We start from the raw sequence: 13408 nt of genomic DNA, 5'->3' as shown, positions 1-13408 counted from the left end.
AATGTTTACTGATTTTGTTTTTCTTTTCCAGTCTCTGTAATCTGCAGTGAACCATGCACTGAATTTCTGCCTCTGGTGGTGTAATATTCCCTCTTCCATTATAATATACTCTGCAAAAAGCAGAATACAAATAATATGATAAGAAACATTTGCTCATAATTTTACTGCATTTTTTCCCTTCCTATTTAGAATAGTAAAACACAGGTTACCAACTAATGTATCTTATTTCGGAGCTGTTAATAAGGGATGGTAAAGAGATGGGGGACTGGGACCTGTCCATTTAGATAGTTTAAATTACAGCTTAATGGGCTAACTCCACACTAACCTAATTTTATGTTCTTTATCCTCAGTTCTGTATTAGTGATCCTGCTCCCACATGGGTTCTTTTGCCATCCAATATTCAGAAAGTGCTTCTCTGCTTTATCTTTCAGGGACTAAATAACATTCATAACATCTCCATAAGAAGCTAACCTCCACTGCTGACCCCTCCTCCCCACACAACCACCCGACACCGAGAGGCAGAAAGAACATGAAGAGCGATACCCTAGCTGCAGCGTGGGAGTGTTTGCTGGGCTGCATCAGGCTCCGCCAGACAGCCCTGGAAATCCCCTTCACGCTGCCTCCCTTAAAACTACACCGACCAAAGGTACTAATGAAGAAACTTCCATGAATATCATGTAAACCTGTCCTAGCATAGGGATATAAGACCTGACCTAAGAGATATCCTTAATGACAGACCTCTGAATCAGTATATTTTAAATAGCAGTCTTAGATCCAACACAGTTTCTAGCCCCTCTTCCCCCACCTCCTTAGCAGTGGCACGGCTATGGATATTTCCAGCCCTGTATCACGGTTGTTATTAACCACTTTTTCAAATGAGCTGAGAAGATTTAGTTGCTTTTCTTCCATTAAAGCACAAAAAACATGGGTTAAACAGAGGCACCGTAACAGTCAATGCAGGATCTTCATGGGAGATACCTTGCGAGGTGTACACAAGCAAGGCAATAGTGCAGTGGTATTCTGTAACTCCCTCCCATCCCAGCGTTTGCCTCTCCAGAGGATGCTGGCTTTGTCACTGCTTGGGTCTGTGCATAGAGAATGTTTTACGCTCTTGGCAGTTTTAGGACTGTTAATCTGTACCGCAGTGCAGGCCCTTAACTAGTATCACAGGCAGGACAAAGATTAGTAAGCGGTTGAGCTGCCTGTTAGAATAGATTTGTTTTGTCATATGTATTCTGACACAAATCTGATGTAGCTTCATGAAAATATGAGACTCTAGTTTTCAAAGTTAGTGGCTTTGAGATGCACTGGCCAGGATGCACCCTCTTTTTAGACTTTCAGACCAGCTATCTAAAATAGGAGCTTAATCCTTTTAGATGCTTTTCCCGAAGGAGATATTGGCTTTTCCAACTTGGTTCAGGTTCACTACAGTGACGACAAAAAACCATCAGATTTCCTACAAATTGCCTCACAGTCTTACAGCTTCTGGATATCTCAACTGTTGAGTCTTTAACAAATGAAATAAGATGGAACCCAATTAAACAAAGTGGAAGCCAAAGTTATTTTCCTTTACTTTCTAAAAAGATTGAATGGTAAATTCACATTTCTGTTGTATGATATTATTTTTTCTCAAACTCTTCCTCTCTTCTCTGAGAACAGGTCTCATCCTCTGGTTAATAATTCACTGGTAACCACAGTCACACAAATTTGCAAGATATGAAAAAATATAATGCATTCTTTTTTCTTTCTTTTTTTTTTTTTTTTAACTACTGAATTACTTTAGCTCACCAAGAACTTTCCTTGCAGTAATTTTTAGTTTTATTTGCATGTATTTTAGCTTCCTCTAATGCCTGGGAAATCTATTTCAGCTACTAAAAGAGGTATCGTAACAGAAATAAACCATGTGGTTTTATGCTCATACATTGATCTGGAGTTTCCCATTAAGCTACTGTCAGGTGAGAGGTGATTCTTTCCTTACTGGATATTGTGCCTCTCCTGAAAAGAAGGATGAGTTTGACTCATGCAGGTCAAATTTATTCCCACTGTAACCTCACTGAAACCAGAGGGATTACATGAGAAGTGCAGTGTTTGCTGCATGAGTTTTATATTGGTTAGGTATAGCCTCTTTCCTTCACTTGGGAGGATTTCTGAGATTCATTAACCTTTCAGAGCAAGTTTTATGCCAAACGTTCATTTTGTCTTAGAGGTTGATTTAATTTAACATCCTCTACAGCAAACAAAGCGATAGTTCAATTTGAACAAAACCTTAGGTCATCCCACAGCGAATCACTTACAGGTGGTTAATAGAAAGCGGTGCAAGACAGAAAAGGAAATACAGCAAAATGAAAATGCCTCTGAATGTTCAAGAGAGGAACCAATTAGTAAAGCAAGTCAGCATGATAGAGATAAAAGCACTGAGAGTGATTCATCTAGTTGTTGAGCCAGTTTTATACCAACATAGTGCAAAAGCCTTGATGGATTTATGTTAGTGTAGCTGGTATCCTGAGCCAGCAGTTTCATTGCAATTTACTGATACACCTTAGTCTTCACAAGTGTGTCTAGCTGAAACTATTTTCCATGAGGTTTGGAAGCGATATTCAAATAATGTATTTATTTTCATAAAATGTGCACCCATAAAGTTTGAATAAATTTGAGAGTTTCTTAACACAAAGCCAATACAAAAGTTTGGGGGTTTGCTTTTCATAGAGAATCATTAATTTGCCAGCACTCAGCCTAGGACAATACGCTTTTCCTAAATAATAACAATTTTTTTGTAACACCAAATACCCAGCAAACAGCAAAACAGCAAACCTCCCAGCTGGGTTTGTATTCAGCTAGCTTAAGCCCCATATTAATTAGAAGTTACAAGCATATTCGTAGAGAAAAGGAAAAAATACTGTTCACTTTTTCTAGGTATCTCCCCCCAAAAAGCTCAATAAACTCCAAAAGTTTAGAGTTAGGATTGAACTTCAAAGCAATTAAAAAAGTCTCCAGTGTGGAAAGATGAGTTTGGATCCATCAGTTACACTCCCTCACTGCCTAAGCTCTACCCTGAAGTCAGACCATAAGTTAAGCCACCATTTAATAATCAGTTCCTAATAACTTCCATCATCTGAACTGGACTAATCTGACTATTTTTTAGGCCAGCTCCCATTAGAAGAAAGGTTTATACGAACACAGTGTGCTCATGTGCCACTAGGTTTGCTTCCCATTTACTTCTGAATCCTTTGGCCAGTTTTAAGACATGTTAAGTGAGAGCTGAGCTGTCTGAGTTCCCACAAATTGTATGGAAACAGGAACTAAGCCAGAGAAGGGAAATCTTATAAAAGTCTCTGTAAATACCCCAGCTGAAGGAAAGGCTGTAGTATCAGTTTATGCGCTATTAGGCCCCAGAAAAGTTACATAAAAGAGAGACATTTTCTGATACCCTCTGTTGTGAATGGAGGTTCAGCTGGAGTTCACAGGATCCATGGCAGTGCCCAAATCCACACGACACCACAGTTCATTACTTCTGGATCACTGTTTCTGGTGGTGCTACTGTGGGGTCTACAATGAGGATTTGCTCTATGGGGAATGCTAAGTAAGATCAGCTTCCCACCTGTTTGAATATTTCTTTGCACCGTTGCAAAGCAGGATTGTTCAGTCTTCTCTGGCTCTGGGAAGGGGAATGCCTGGGCAGGAAGCTTGATGTCCTTCCTGGGAAGGAGGGCATAAGGTCTGTCCCCCCACCGCAGCAACCGGCAGGCAACTGGCCCAGCACCTTCAGTCTGTTTGCTGGGGACAGAGGTTCCTGGCTTTTTCCTTCTGGAGGACAAAGGCTTTGCAATTTCCTTGAAGGAAGCAAGGTGTCAGAGGTCTTGTTTCTGGTTTCCCTTCCCCCTTCCCAGTGGCTCTGGAGACATTTCTCTGTCCATTTTGCTGCTGTGGTCTAGGAAATGCGTTCTGGCTGAGCTGTCTGCTTTTCCCTTTGCACAAGAACACTCTGCTCTATACAATACATTTCTAAAATACTAGAGAGATTAGAGTGTGAGTTCTGGACCCAAATGTCTATCCGACTTTTGAGTGAGTAAGACCCCACTTTCTGTTTCTACGGCCCTCACAGCCACACTGGGAAATGCCAGCAGCACCACCAGGATCACAAACTTGAGCACAGAAGCTGCTCAAGCACAAATGCACAGACCTTTAAGTTTGGTATGAAGACCAGGTGACAATGATTTCATGTTTACATAATTTTTCCTCTGCTACATGAAACCTAATAGCAAAAAGTAATGGCAACTCCCTGTAAAACACCATTGTTGAGCACCTCTAAATTTCCCCAGTCCTTCATTTTTGCTTCGTTTAAATTCATTAAAGGACTGTTCCTTTGGTACTATCTGCAAGTGTTCAGCACTTCTCAGTGTAGGAAAAAAGTGAAGACATAGTTAACTAAATGCCAACTAAATAAATGCTGGGAATATTGGTATTAGTACTTGTTAGAAATAATCCTGGTTAAGTAATCAGTGGGGATGTTTTTTACTGCCATGCAATATGTGAACAAATGCAGTATGAGAGAGTTGGTGTTCTGCTTAAGGTAGTTATAAAATGAAATTAAATATCTCTTTGAAATAAGCAACCATTCACAAAGGTTATTTTATCTAAATATCGGTTGGCTGTTACAAATCTCTTGCTTGTTCATTACTTGAGAAATAGCAAACGAATCCCACCTTTTCAAGCTTTGTTAAATCCTTCCTTCAGAGAATGCATGTAAATACAGTTCGGTTTATATTCCAGAGGGTTTCAATAAGGATTTTTCAAGGTACGTGTTAGTTCCCTCCTCTCAGTGACGAGGATTCAAGAGTACAACTGCTAATTTAAAAATGTACCAACTGCTTACAGCCAACACTGAGATGTTAAAATAATAAGGATTTTATTTTCTTCTTCTCTGTTTTGTGGCACAATTTTATGGGGGTTTCACCCAAAATGTCATAAGGAATTTTGCTCTTGGGAAAAAAAAGGGAACAGAAATGAAAAACAGTCTTGTAATTGACTAACAGCTTCATGTGAGCATTAGTGTTTGAATGGAGTCTAGAGGCTGAGAGCTGAGCTGTTGTTGGATGTTAAATAAGAAATACATTTTTGATTTGGTTTTCCTCTTAGCTAGAGTGATGGAGAGCCGTAATGCAGTAAGTGCGTTCTGTTGTACCATCCATGACCTCAATGGAGAGGGAGAAAATGGGCTTTTGCTGTCAGCTTCTCATCCTGTTACAGATTTGAGTTTTACTCCAGCATTACTTCCAGTCTAATTGCATTTGACCCGGCACTCTTGCTGTGCTAGTGTCAGTCAGCATAACTGGAGGCCTATGTAACAGCTAGTATTTATAGAGTAAATATAATTGCTTGCTAAGTCCTAGAAGCATCAGCCTTATGAACTTCCTTATTTTCATTAAAATACAGGTTTCTTTCCACTTGCCTATGGAGGCAATATAGGCAAGGTATTTATGTGCCCTAAGTGGGAACTGCCTGCATTGAGAAATGAGGCTAGGGACATGAAAAATCTTGCCCTATTTAGCATAAGTTTAAATTAAAAATAACAGCTTGTGGTCAGGTGTAAAAACTCATGCATATGTTTAATAGCAAAATATTGATACATGCAAATTACTGATGTCTGCGTGTTTACATCTTAAAATTGCAGAGCTGTTTGTATGTTTGCACAGCTTAAAGGATGGTCTTTTAATTCCCTCCTTCCTTCAATGGGGATAAGTGCAGTCCTCAACATGTAAAGTTTTGTGTTTCTGCGACTAACGCGCAAGGTATCTAGATCTCTTTGTTTGCCTTTGCACACTTACCTAAGTTTTTCTTTAATTTCAGAGGGCATTTGGCATTTCAGAGGGCATTTGGCATTTCAGAGTGAAAACCTGCAAGTCACTCTTCCCTGTTATTCTGTTAACACTGTAAACCCTACATAGGCCAGACCTGCAATATTTTGGGGAAGGGTTTTATTGCTCCAATATCAGGACATTCTATGCACAATAAAGTGAACGTTTGACTTTCATATCTCTAAAGTGATGCCGGGAGCACGGTGCAATATTAGTGCTTTTGGGTTCAGTGCTGCACGGTTGCAAGTGCATCTTTAGGGATGATCAGTGACCTCAGCTTGGGATTTGTGTACCCATGAGAGGTGAAAACGTAGAACATTTTGCAGTAGCAAGCTTTGCATTATGCATATCCATTACTCTCCCAACTTGAGGAAAGACAGTGTGTGGGTTATAGCACAAGGACGTGTGTAAGCTGACCTCAGTTCCCTCTTTCCAGTCGTTTTTATGTAATAAATCAAAGGAAGCTATCTTCAATATGCAAGCTGTTTCATTTTCACAACACAGCCTTCCCTTTCCCACTCAAACTGCAGCCTACCAAAAAGCTCTAAACCAGCAGGACATCCACAGCTATGTGTTGATTCAGGTAGGTATTGAAAATCCAAGGGGTCATGTCTCTTTTCAGTGAAAATAATTTTAAAAAGGTAATGGTCCATACAATTTTACTCTTCAGGATTCTACTTCATAAAATAAAAAATGAGCCAGTGCAAGATCCACCTACTAAGATCCTCATACAGTCCTGTGACTTTCCTGTGATTCACTTTCCCTGGGATTCCCCATATTTCCCCTCAAAATAAATCTTATTTTCTGTATTTTGAGCTTTAGTGTAAAATAATCCCGAATAGTATCCTCCTTTGCCTGGATGCTCAGATGGAAGTTGTTAATTATTAAAGAGCATGAATCAATTATTTCTAGGTTTCTGGTAGGTCACGCCCTTTTTTTTTGTGTGTGTTTGAGTTTATACATTTTTTTCTAGTAAGGACTCTATTTTTGTCCTGGCGTAACACTGAGCGTATCACGAGCACACAGCAATACACAGAGGGCTGTGTGAGCCCTGAACCTCCAAGGGAGTGCTAGGTGAACACAGCTGTGGTGTCTCCAGTTATATGGCAAAGTGGCTTAGGGCTCCCATATTTTTTCTCTGAAATCCTAGACAGAAAATGGCTGCGCGCAGTGCAAAGCACGTGCGCTGTAAGCCTGCTTAAGTTCTGGATGCATCAGACTTTCAGCGCACGAGCAGGTGAGTTTTCCAGCTCATGTACATTGAATCCAACAAATCCAGGTCTGCGGCGTATGGATAGCAGAACGGGCAGTCTCAGAGGATTCATTTTCACATGGAGACGTGTGATATGCGTGGGGCTCGCTGTGTGCGGGTCCATTTTCCTGCACGTCAAGCAGTCGGGTCAGATCTGCTGCCAGACTCTGCAATCCCTTACAAACGCCGGCAGCAAGCTAGTAGAGAGCAGCTCTTGCCCCGCAGCTGGCACAGTAAATGTGCTCCAGGCTTCAGCATTCTGCTGCTTCTGCAAATGCATCCTCAAAGGCAAATGTGTTCCCCTTCCCTGCAGGTCTGGATGGCCCCATCTCATGGAGGTCATACACTTCTGCTCAGCAGAGATGTGGGAGGCACAGAGGAATCTGGTGTGAGCCAACACCGCCTATACATTTTGGCACCAGGGGCATGAAGGACGCCTTGTGCATCCTGAAGTGGGGTATGAAGCCCTTCATTAACCAGAAGCTTCTGCATGGCATCATCTGTGCGGGACTCTGCAGTTTCCTCAGGTTCCCCAGGACTCCCAGCTGTGGTGTTTAGCACAGGATTGGTCCTGAGGTTTTGCTCCTAACTTTATGAACACAATTCTTCCCCCAACGAAAAGAGAACAATGCCAGATGAATGTCAAGGTTTTGCTTTTCACCTCCTAAAACATCTATGAATGTTACAAAAGCTTGTAGGGCTACATTTTTAATGTGCATCACATCTGTACATCTCTAGAATGATCCATCTATGTGAACAACAGCTGAAACACCTCATTCTGTACGGCTGCCAAAACCCTTTATGTACATCACATTAGTCAACACAGAAGGAACTGGTTATTTTTATAAGGAAAATGCCACCAAATCCTTTTTCAAATATTTAAAATATTTTTGGCAAATCACATTTTTATAATCCTTATACAGCTGTTTCATACTGAAACAAAACATAATGCTGTACGTGATGAATGTCCCAGAACCTGTCCTCTGATTTTATTAGCTCCTTTGCACAGATGAGGCTTAGCACAGAAAAAGCAAATAGTTGTGATACAAATCCACATTTCTGTATGCAGTTGGCCTGTTACGCACCACGTCGGCAGTATCAGCAGCTTTAAAGTATGTGCAGCTAAGGCAGTGTGGGACCGTAGCACAAGGGCATAGCATGGAGGCACCCAAAAGCTGAGGTGAAAGGAGAAGTGGAGAAATGCACGGTCTTTTACGGAACTACTCGGGGCTGGTTTCTCTCCTGGTACCCATCGGCCAGTGGCAAGGGACTGGGGAGGCTGCAGGTATCTGACCGCCCCTGGACTTCTGCTGTTAAAGCGCTTGCGAGATCTGATCTGTGGGGCTGGTGTGGTATGGTCATATGTAGGAATGGTCAAACCTGATTAGAGAAGACCATACTTTTCATTTTGCTGAGGTGAAACCTACGCCTCCAGCAAGACTCGAAAGGCTGGTACTTCTTTCTGCCCTAACAGCGCAGACACCAGTAATCACTCCGGTGCAGCCTATCTTCTTTTAATTTCATTTTTTTCTCTTCTTTTCTTCTGTGTCGTGTCCCAGTTGACCAAATCCCATTGTTTTATACTGTTCCAGAACACCCGTGAATGCAGTGAGTAGATTTACTCTAGACTTACACCGGTATTACCGGTAGCAGGATCTGGCACGTTTTCTTTGTGAGCACCCTGAACACTTCCTTTCTCTGCCCTCCCAGCTGGGTAGCTTCAGAGCCTGGCAAATGAGAGGCACTATTTTTAATGTCTCATTCAAACAGCAGTGTGGCAGAAGTGGCAAATAATAGTGGCTTTCAATGCAGGAAACAACACACAGTGCCACTGCTCCTATTTTATAAGCTATATTAAAAACTCTCTTCATGTTGATTGTGATAATTATTTGTGCTACTCCAGGCTATAGACTTTTCATTTAAAAGTTTACTGTTAATCAATGCTGTATTTAGAGCAATTTTGTTGGTCTGCATATCTCTGTGAATTTTAATATGCTAAAGAACCTACTCAGTAGGGTGTAAAAGGTGATTTTTTAAAGTACTTCAATAAAATAGCATATATAAATAATACACTGAAAACATTAATGAGGCTGCCAAATGAAGCACTCAAATGTTAATTTCACATGTATGTCTTTAACACAGAACAAATGCATTCATTTTTTTCTGAAATTGGGCATAAAATAAAAAACTTTTGTTTGAATGGCAAAAGCTGTGCATTAATACTAAGGCTACCATGCCAGTAAAATTCCAGTCCCTGCTCTGAGATGGAAAGACATTGCATGCTGCAAAGGTATCAGAAAATAACTTTTTAATATGGGAAATGACATACCTTATTCTCAGCTTTGTTCCAAGAAATGGGATTTGGGCTGGTTTTGAAAAAACACTCAAAAATATAATCAGCCAAAGGAAAGCACTTTGCGTGAGAACATGGAAATCTGGCAGAGAAACAAGCAAATAGAAGCACTGTTACACTGAAGTGTTGGACAACATTTAATAATAGGATCTTTCAAATATCATATAAACAAAAAGTAATGATACAGTTAGTTAAATGCTTTTAAAATTAAAGAAAAACAAAATTATCAACCCCTTTTCTGAGACAGGAGGTGTAATGTGTAGGGAGGTATGGTCTTTCACATTCGACCTCCAAGCACTGGAATGCTCTGTGATGCCCAAGCTGTTGGAGGAGAAAGCAAACCCAGAGATGGATGGAGAACAGGGTTAGGAGGGAGCCTAAATTCTTACTGAACAATGGAGTGTCCAGTTAAATGAAACAACCCTTACTTTCCTGCTATAGAGGGAAAATCTACACAAATGACCGCTGGTTGAAGCCTCTAGTAAATCACAGCGTGGGATATTCAGTGCAGTTGCCGTCACTGAAGATCCGTGTGGAGAAACACCCATTTTCTATCCTGGGATAACACTGCTTCTACAAGTCAGATCAGGGGGCTTTGCATTAATCCTTTCTTTTTGCAAATTACTAAAGCGCTGTGCAGAGCCTGTGTTTGCTTTGCTGGCAACCTTATCACATGCTGGGCCAAGCACATGGGGTCCGTGGAAACCTGCTGAGAAAATCCTGAAGAAAGCCTGATGCCCTAATGGTGGCAGAACTTGTGCCAGGCAGAGCTGCTGCAGGCAACAGGCAAGATGTGTGCCCTCCTCACATCCCCGCTATGCTGGTTGGCTCCCTTTTATATTTGGGGATGTTGAGATGAAGAAGCAGACCTAGACTCATTCAGGATCTCCAGGAAGAAAAAATTCCACCGGGATCTCTTCCCAGAGCTGCTTATATCCCTAAGCAGTCTCTTAAGAGGCAAACAAACCCAGGAGCTCCCAGGCCAGCCTAAGAGGATGTTAATTATTGTTGCTATAAATACAGTGCAGCTCTGGATTGGTTAGTGTTTTTGTTCTTTTCATCTTTATCTCAGAGAACAAGAGGCTGAGGAAGTGCATACCCCGTCCCTGACCTGCAGCGTCCCGGACATCTGACCGGAGGAAGAGTCTCCATGTGGAGCAGAGAGAGGTCTGAGGGGAGAAGTGGGAGGAGAAGGGTTGCAGAGCCAGAAATGCCCTTTGTCCACATAGGAGCAGAAAGATCAACTGGCTGTGAAACTGCTCTTTTAGAAAGCTGTGCTTTCTTTTTCACAAAGGTGGTGTTTTCTCACAGAGATCAGGACATGAGAAATCCCCACTTCACTATCTGCTATTTGATGGCAAGCATTCAACCAAGAGCATATCTTTTTTGGTGAAAGACAATCGTAAGGAAAAATGCGTAGGTATTTTGTTTTATAATAGCGCCTGAGCCCTTTGACAAAAAGGTGCAGCTTCTTACCGGAGGCCTCTTCTTCTGTTTTTTTTTTTTCTCCAGGATGAAATTATTATTCTGCTACAGAAAATAAAAGTTTTGCCTCCCTTCCCATAAAAATTCCACTCACTTTAATAGGAAAAGAGAAACGTTTATTCTTCCTGTTTCTGGTCCCCATCCAGACCTTCACAATCTTGCAATGTGTTTATCCTGGAAAACAGGGAAATTCATGTATTTTCCCCATATCGTAGGTGGAGAATTAAGGCAGAAGGGGACTAAACATCACAGACTGAGCGATGCCCAGCCCAGCAGCCCCAGGATCAACACTGCAGTTCATGAACCTGAGAGAGGAGCTGTGAGAGCGAGCAGAAGGGTAGGGCTGGCAGCGGCGGCTCCTGCCACAGGGATGTTTGAGGAGGGCTGCTCCGTTCGTGGTGGGGAAACGTGGAGAAGGAGGTGGCTGCCAAGGCAGGGGAAGGGGGATGCGGAGACAGATGGCTGTGTGCACAGGGAGCATCGCCTGTGTGGGGAGCAGCATGTGGGAGGTTGCACAACCCAGAGCTGCTCCCCCTCAAACTGTCCAGGCTGGATTACTCCTGTGGGCACTTTAACCATGATAATAATCTCCTTCCCTGTACGATTACGCCAGTACGGGGTGGCCACACAGCCACTGACCTCCCGATGTGCTGTATCTCTTCTTTCTACCGTTTGGTTTTGATTTGGGATTTTTCTGGATGCAGCACCCCTTTCTGATTATTCTGGAAGCACTTGGGGGATTTGTAACAGTAATAATGTATGGTAGGTTTGGCTGGGAAAATTCTGTTTAACAAAAAATGTTGAGGTTTTGAAACTTATTTTCATTCTGTGTTGGAATAAAATCAAAGTCTTCCCAAAACTGTTTTGGAAACTGAGCAGACCAATCTGTTAGGGACCCACTGGGAGGTAGGACGTCCTTTTTTGGAGCTGAGCACAACAGGGTTATGGGTCTCGGTCTCTCCTCCCCTAAAACTGGGCCCTAGGCAGGCACTACTCGGAGGTGCTGCTCCTTTGTTCTAGTTCAGACTAGAAATTCCATTCTGGACCTCATTATGGAAAACCAATATCTTTTCATTAGAAAAATTTCATTGTAATATATTTGTATTTTCTTTTGAAAAACAGCAGGTCAACCTGGAATTGAGGCCATGCCACAGAAACTAAGTATGCAAGTTCTCAGCATTCATTTCATTTTTCTTCTACGTATGTATTAGGCTACATCACTTAACTTGGTGTTTATTTTTTTACTTTTAAAATGTGCCATTTACAAAATAACAATATAAATCAAAAACACAGCAGCTGAACTTCTGTGGGAAATGGCCTGGCTCGCCTCTCAGCCACTGCTTGCCAGCTTCACTTTAGAAAATCATCTGACCCTGGAGCTGCCTTCAGAAATGCACTGAAGGGATTCCAAGGCATGTACAAGATTAGTAAAATCATTTCAGGAGCAAAAACAACACAGCTCTCCACCTCAGGGCCCAGTTGGGCTGGAGGGATGAGCCAACAGCAATCTTGTGAAATTCAAGGAGGATCCATGCAAACTCCCGGACCTCTGAGGGACTAACCTTGCAAGGTCGTAGGCGGGGGGTGGCCGGGTTGGGGAGCAGCTCTGCGGGAGGTGCTGGCATCCTGGTGCACCACAAGCCATGTGGGAGCCAGCAGCGACCAGGCAGCAGGAGAGTGGTCCCTCCGTCTAGGGGTGAGATTATCCTCCTCTGCTCCATGCTCATGAGACCTGAGGATAAAGTGTCCAGTTTTGGGCCCTACTCAATACAAAACATGGACAAACGGGCATAAATTCAGCAAGGGACCTCAAGCTGGCTCGGGCTGGAGCAGTTGCCCTGCCAGGAGAGGCTGAGGGACGGGGCTCAGCCTGGGGCAGAGATGGCTCCAGGGGGGCTTGCAGCAGCCCCTGGTAGCTGCATGGAGACAGATGAGAAGAAGGTGCCAGGCTCCTCACAGCAATGAAACAAGAGCTCTGATTTTGCTGTTAAGTATCCCATTCTACAACAACATTTTTATTTTTTTTTTGTGCACTAGTGGTTGTGTGATCTGTCAGATCTTCACTTTGACAGTCCTGGAAAGAAAGGGCCACTTTATGTGAATGGAAGGATAGGACATTTCACCTTCCCCTGGCAAAGGGAAGAGCACTGCTTGGGGAATAACACGCTTCCTAACCTGGACCCCTGGCTTTTGAAGCTTCCCTACAGTTGAGAACGTGTGTCTCTGTTGCACTCTTAAAAAGGATGGGGAACGTTTTGCTGCCACATGCACCCCGCCGGAGGCCCAGAGGAAATACCTGCTGCCAGTATTTTGTTTATTACTGCAGTGAAATTTCACACACCCGCACCTCCCCACCTACAACTACTTCAGTCTGTCTCCTAATTACATGGTCTAGCCCTAGAGATGGAATAGATCTGTAAGGTCATCTCATCCATCTCTCTTCTAATTCAGAATTGTGTCCTA

At 42.6% G+C, this 13408-nt stretch overlaps 1 long non-coding RNA gene across 1 annotated transcript; it reads left to right on the top strand.

Annotated features, from left to right (window-relative positions):
* The first annotated feature begins 453 nt into the window (after positions 1 to 453).
* LOC134512635 (uncharacterized) lies at positions 454 to 10802 on the top strand. Its single transcript, XR_010070196.1, has 3 exons — positions 454 to 646; positions 10533 to 10627; positions 10755 to 10802. It is a non-coding gene; the product is annotated as an uncharacterized LOC134512635 (long non-coding RNA).
* Positions 10803 to 13408: the final 2606 nt, after the last annotated feature.

This window comes from Chroicocephalus ridibundus, chromosome 3 (genome assembly GCF_963924245.1).
Source record: "Chroicocephalus ridibundus chromosome 3, bChrRid1.1, whole genome shotgun sequence".
Lineage (NCBI taxonomy): Eukaryota > Metazoa > Chordata > Aves > Charadriiformes > Laridae > Chroicocephalus > Chroicocephalus ridibundus.
Note: the sequence above shows the minus strand (reverse complement) of the source record. Positions and strands in the feature narration are given on the sequence as shown.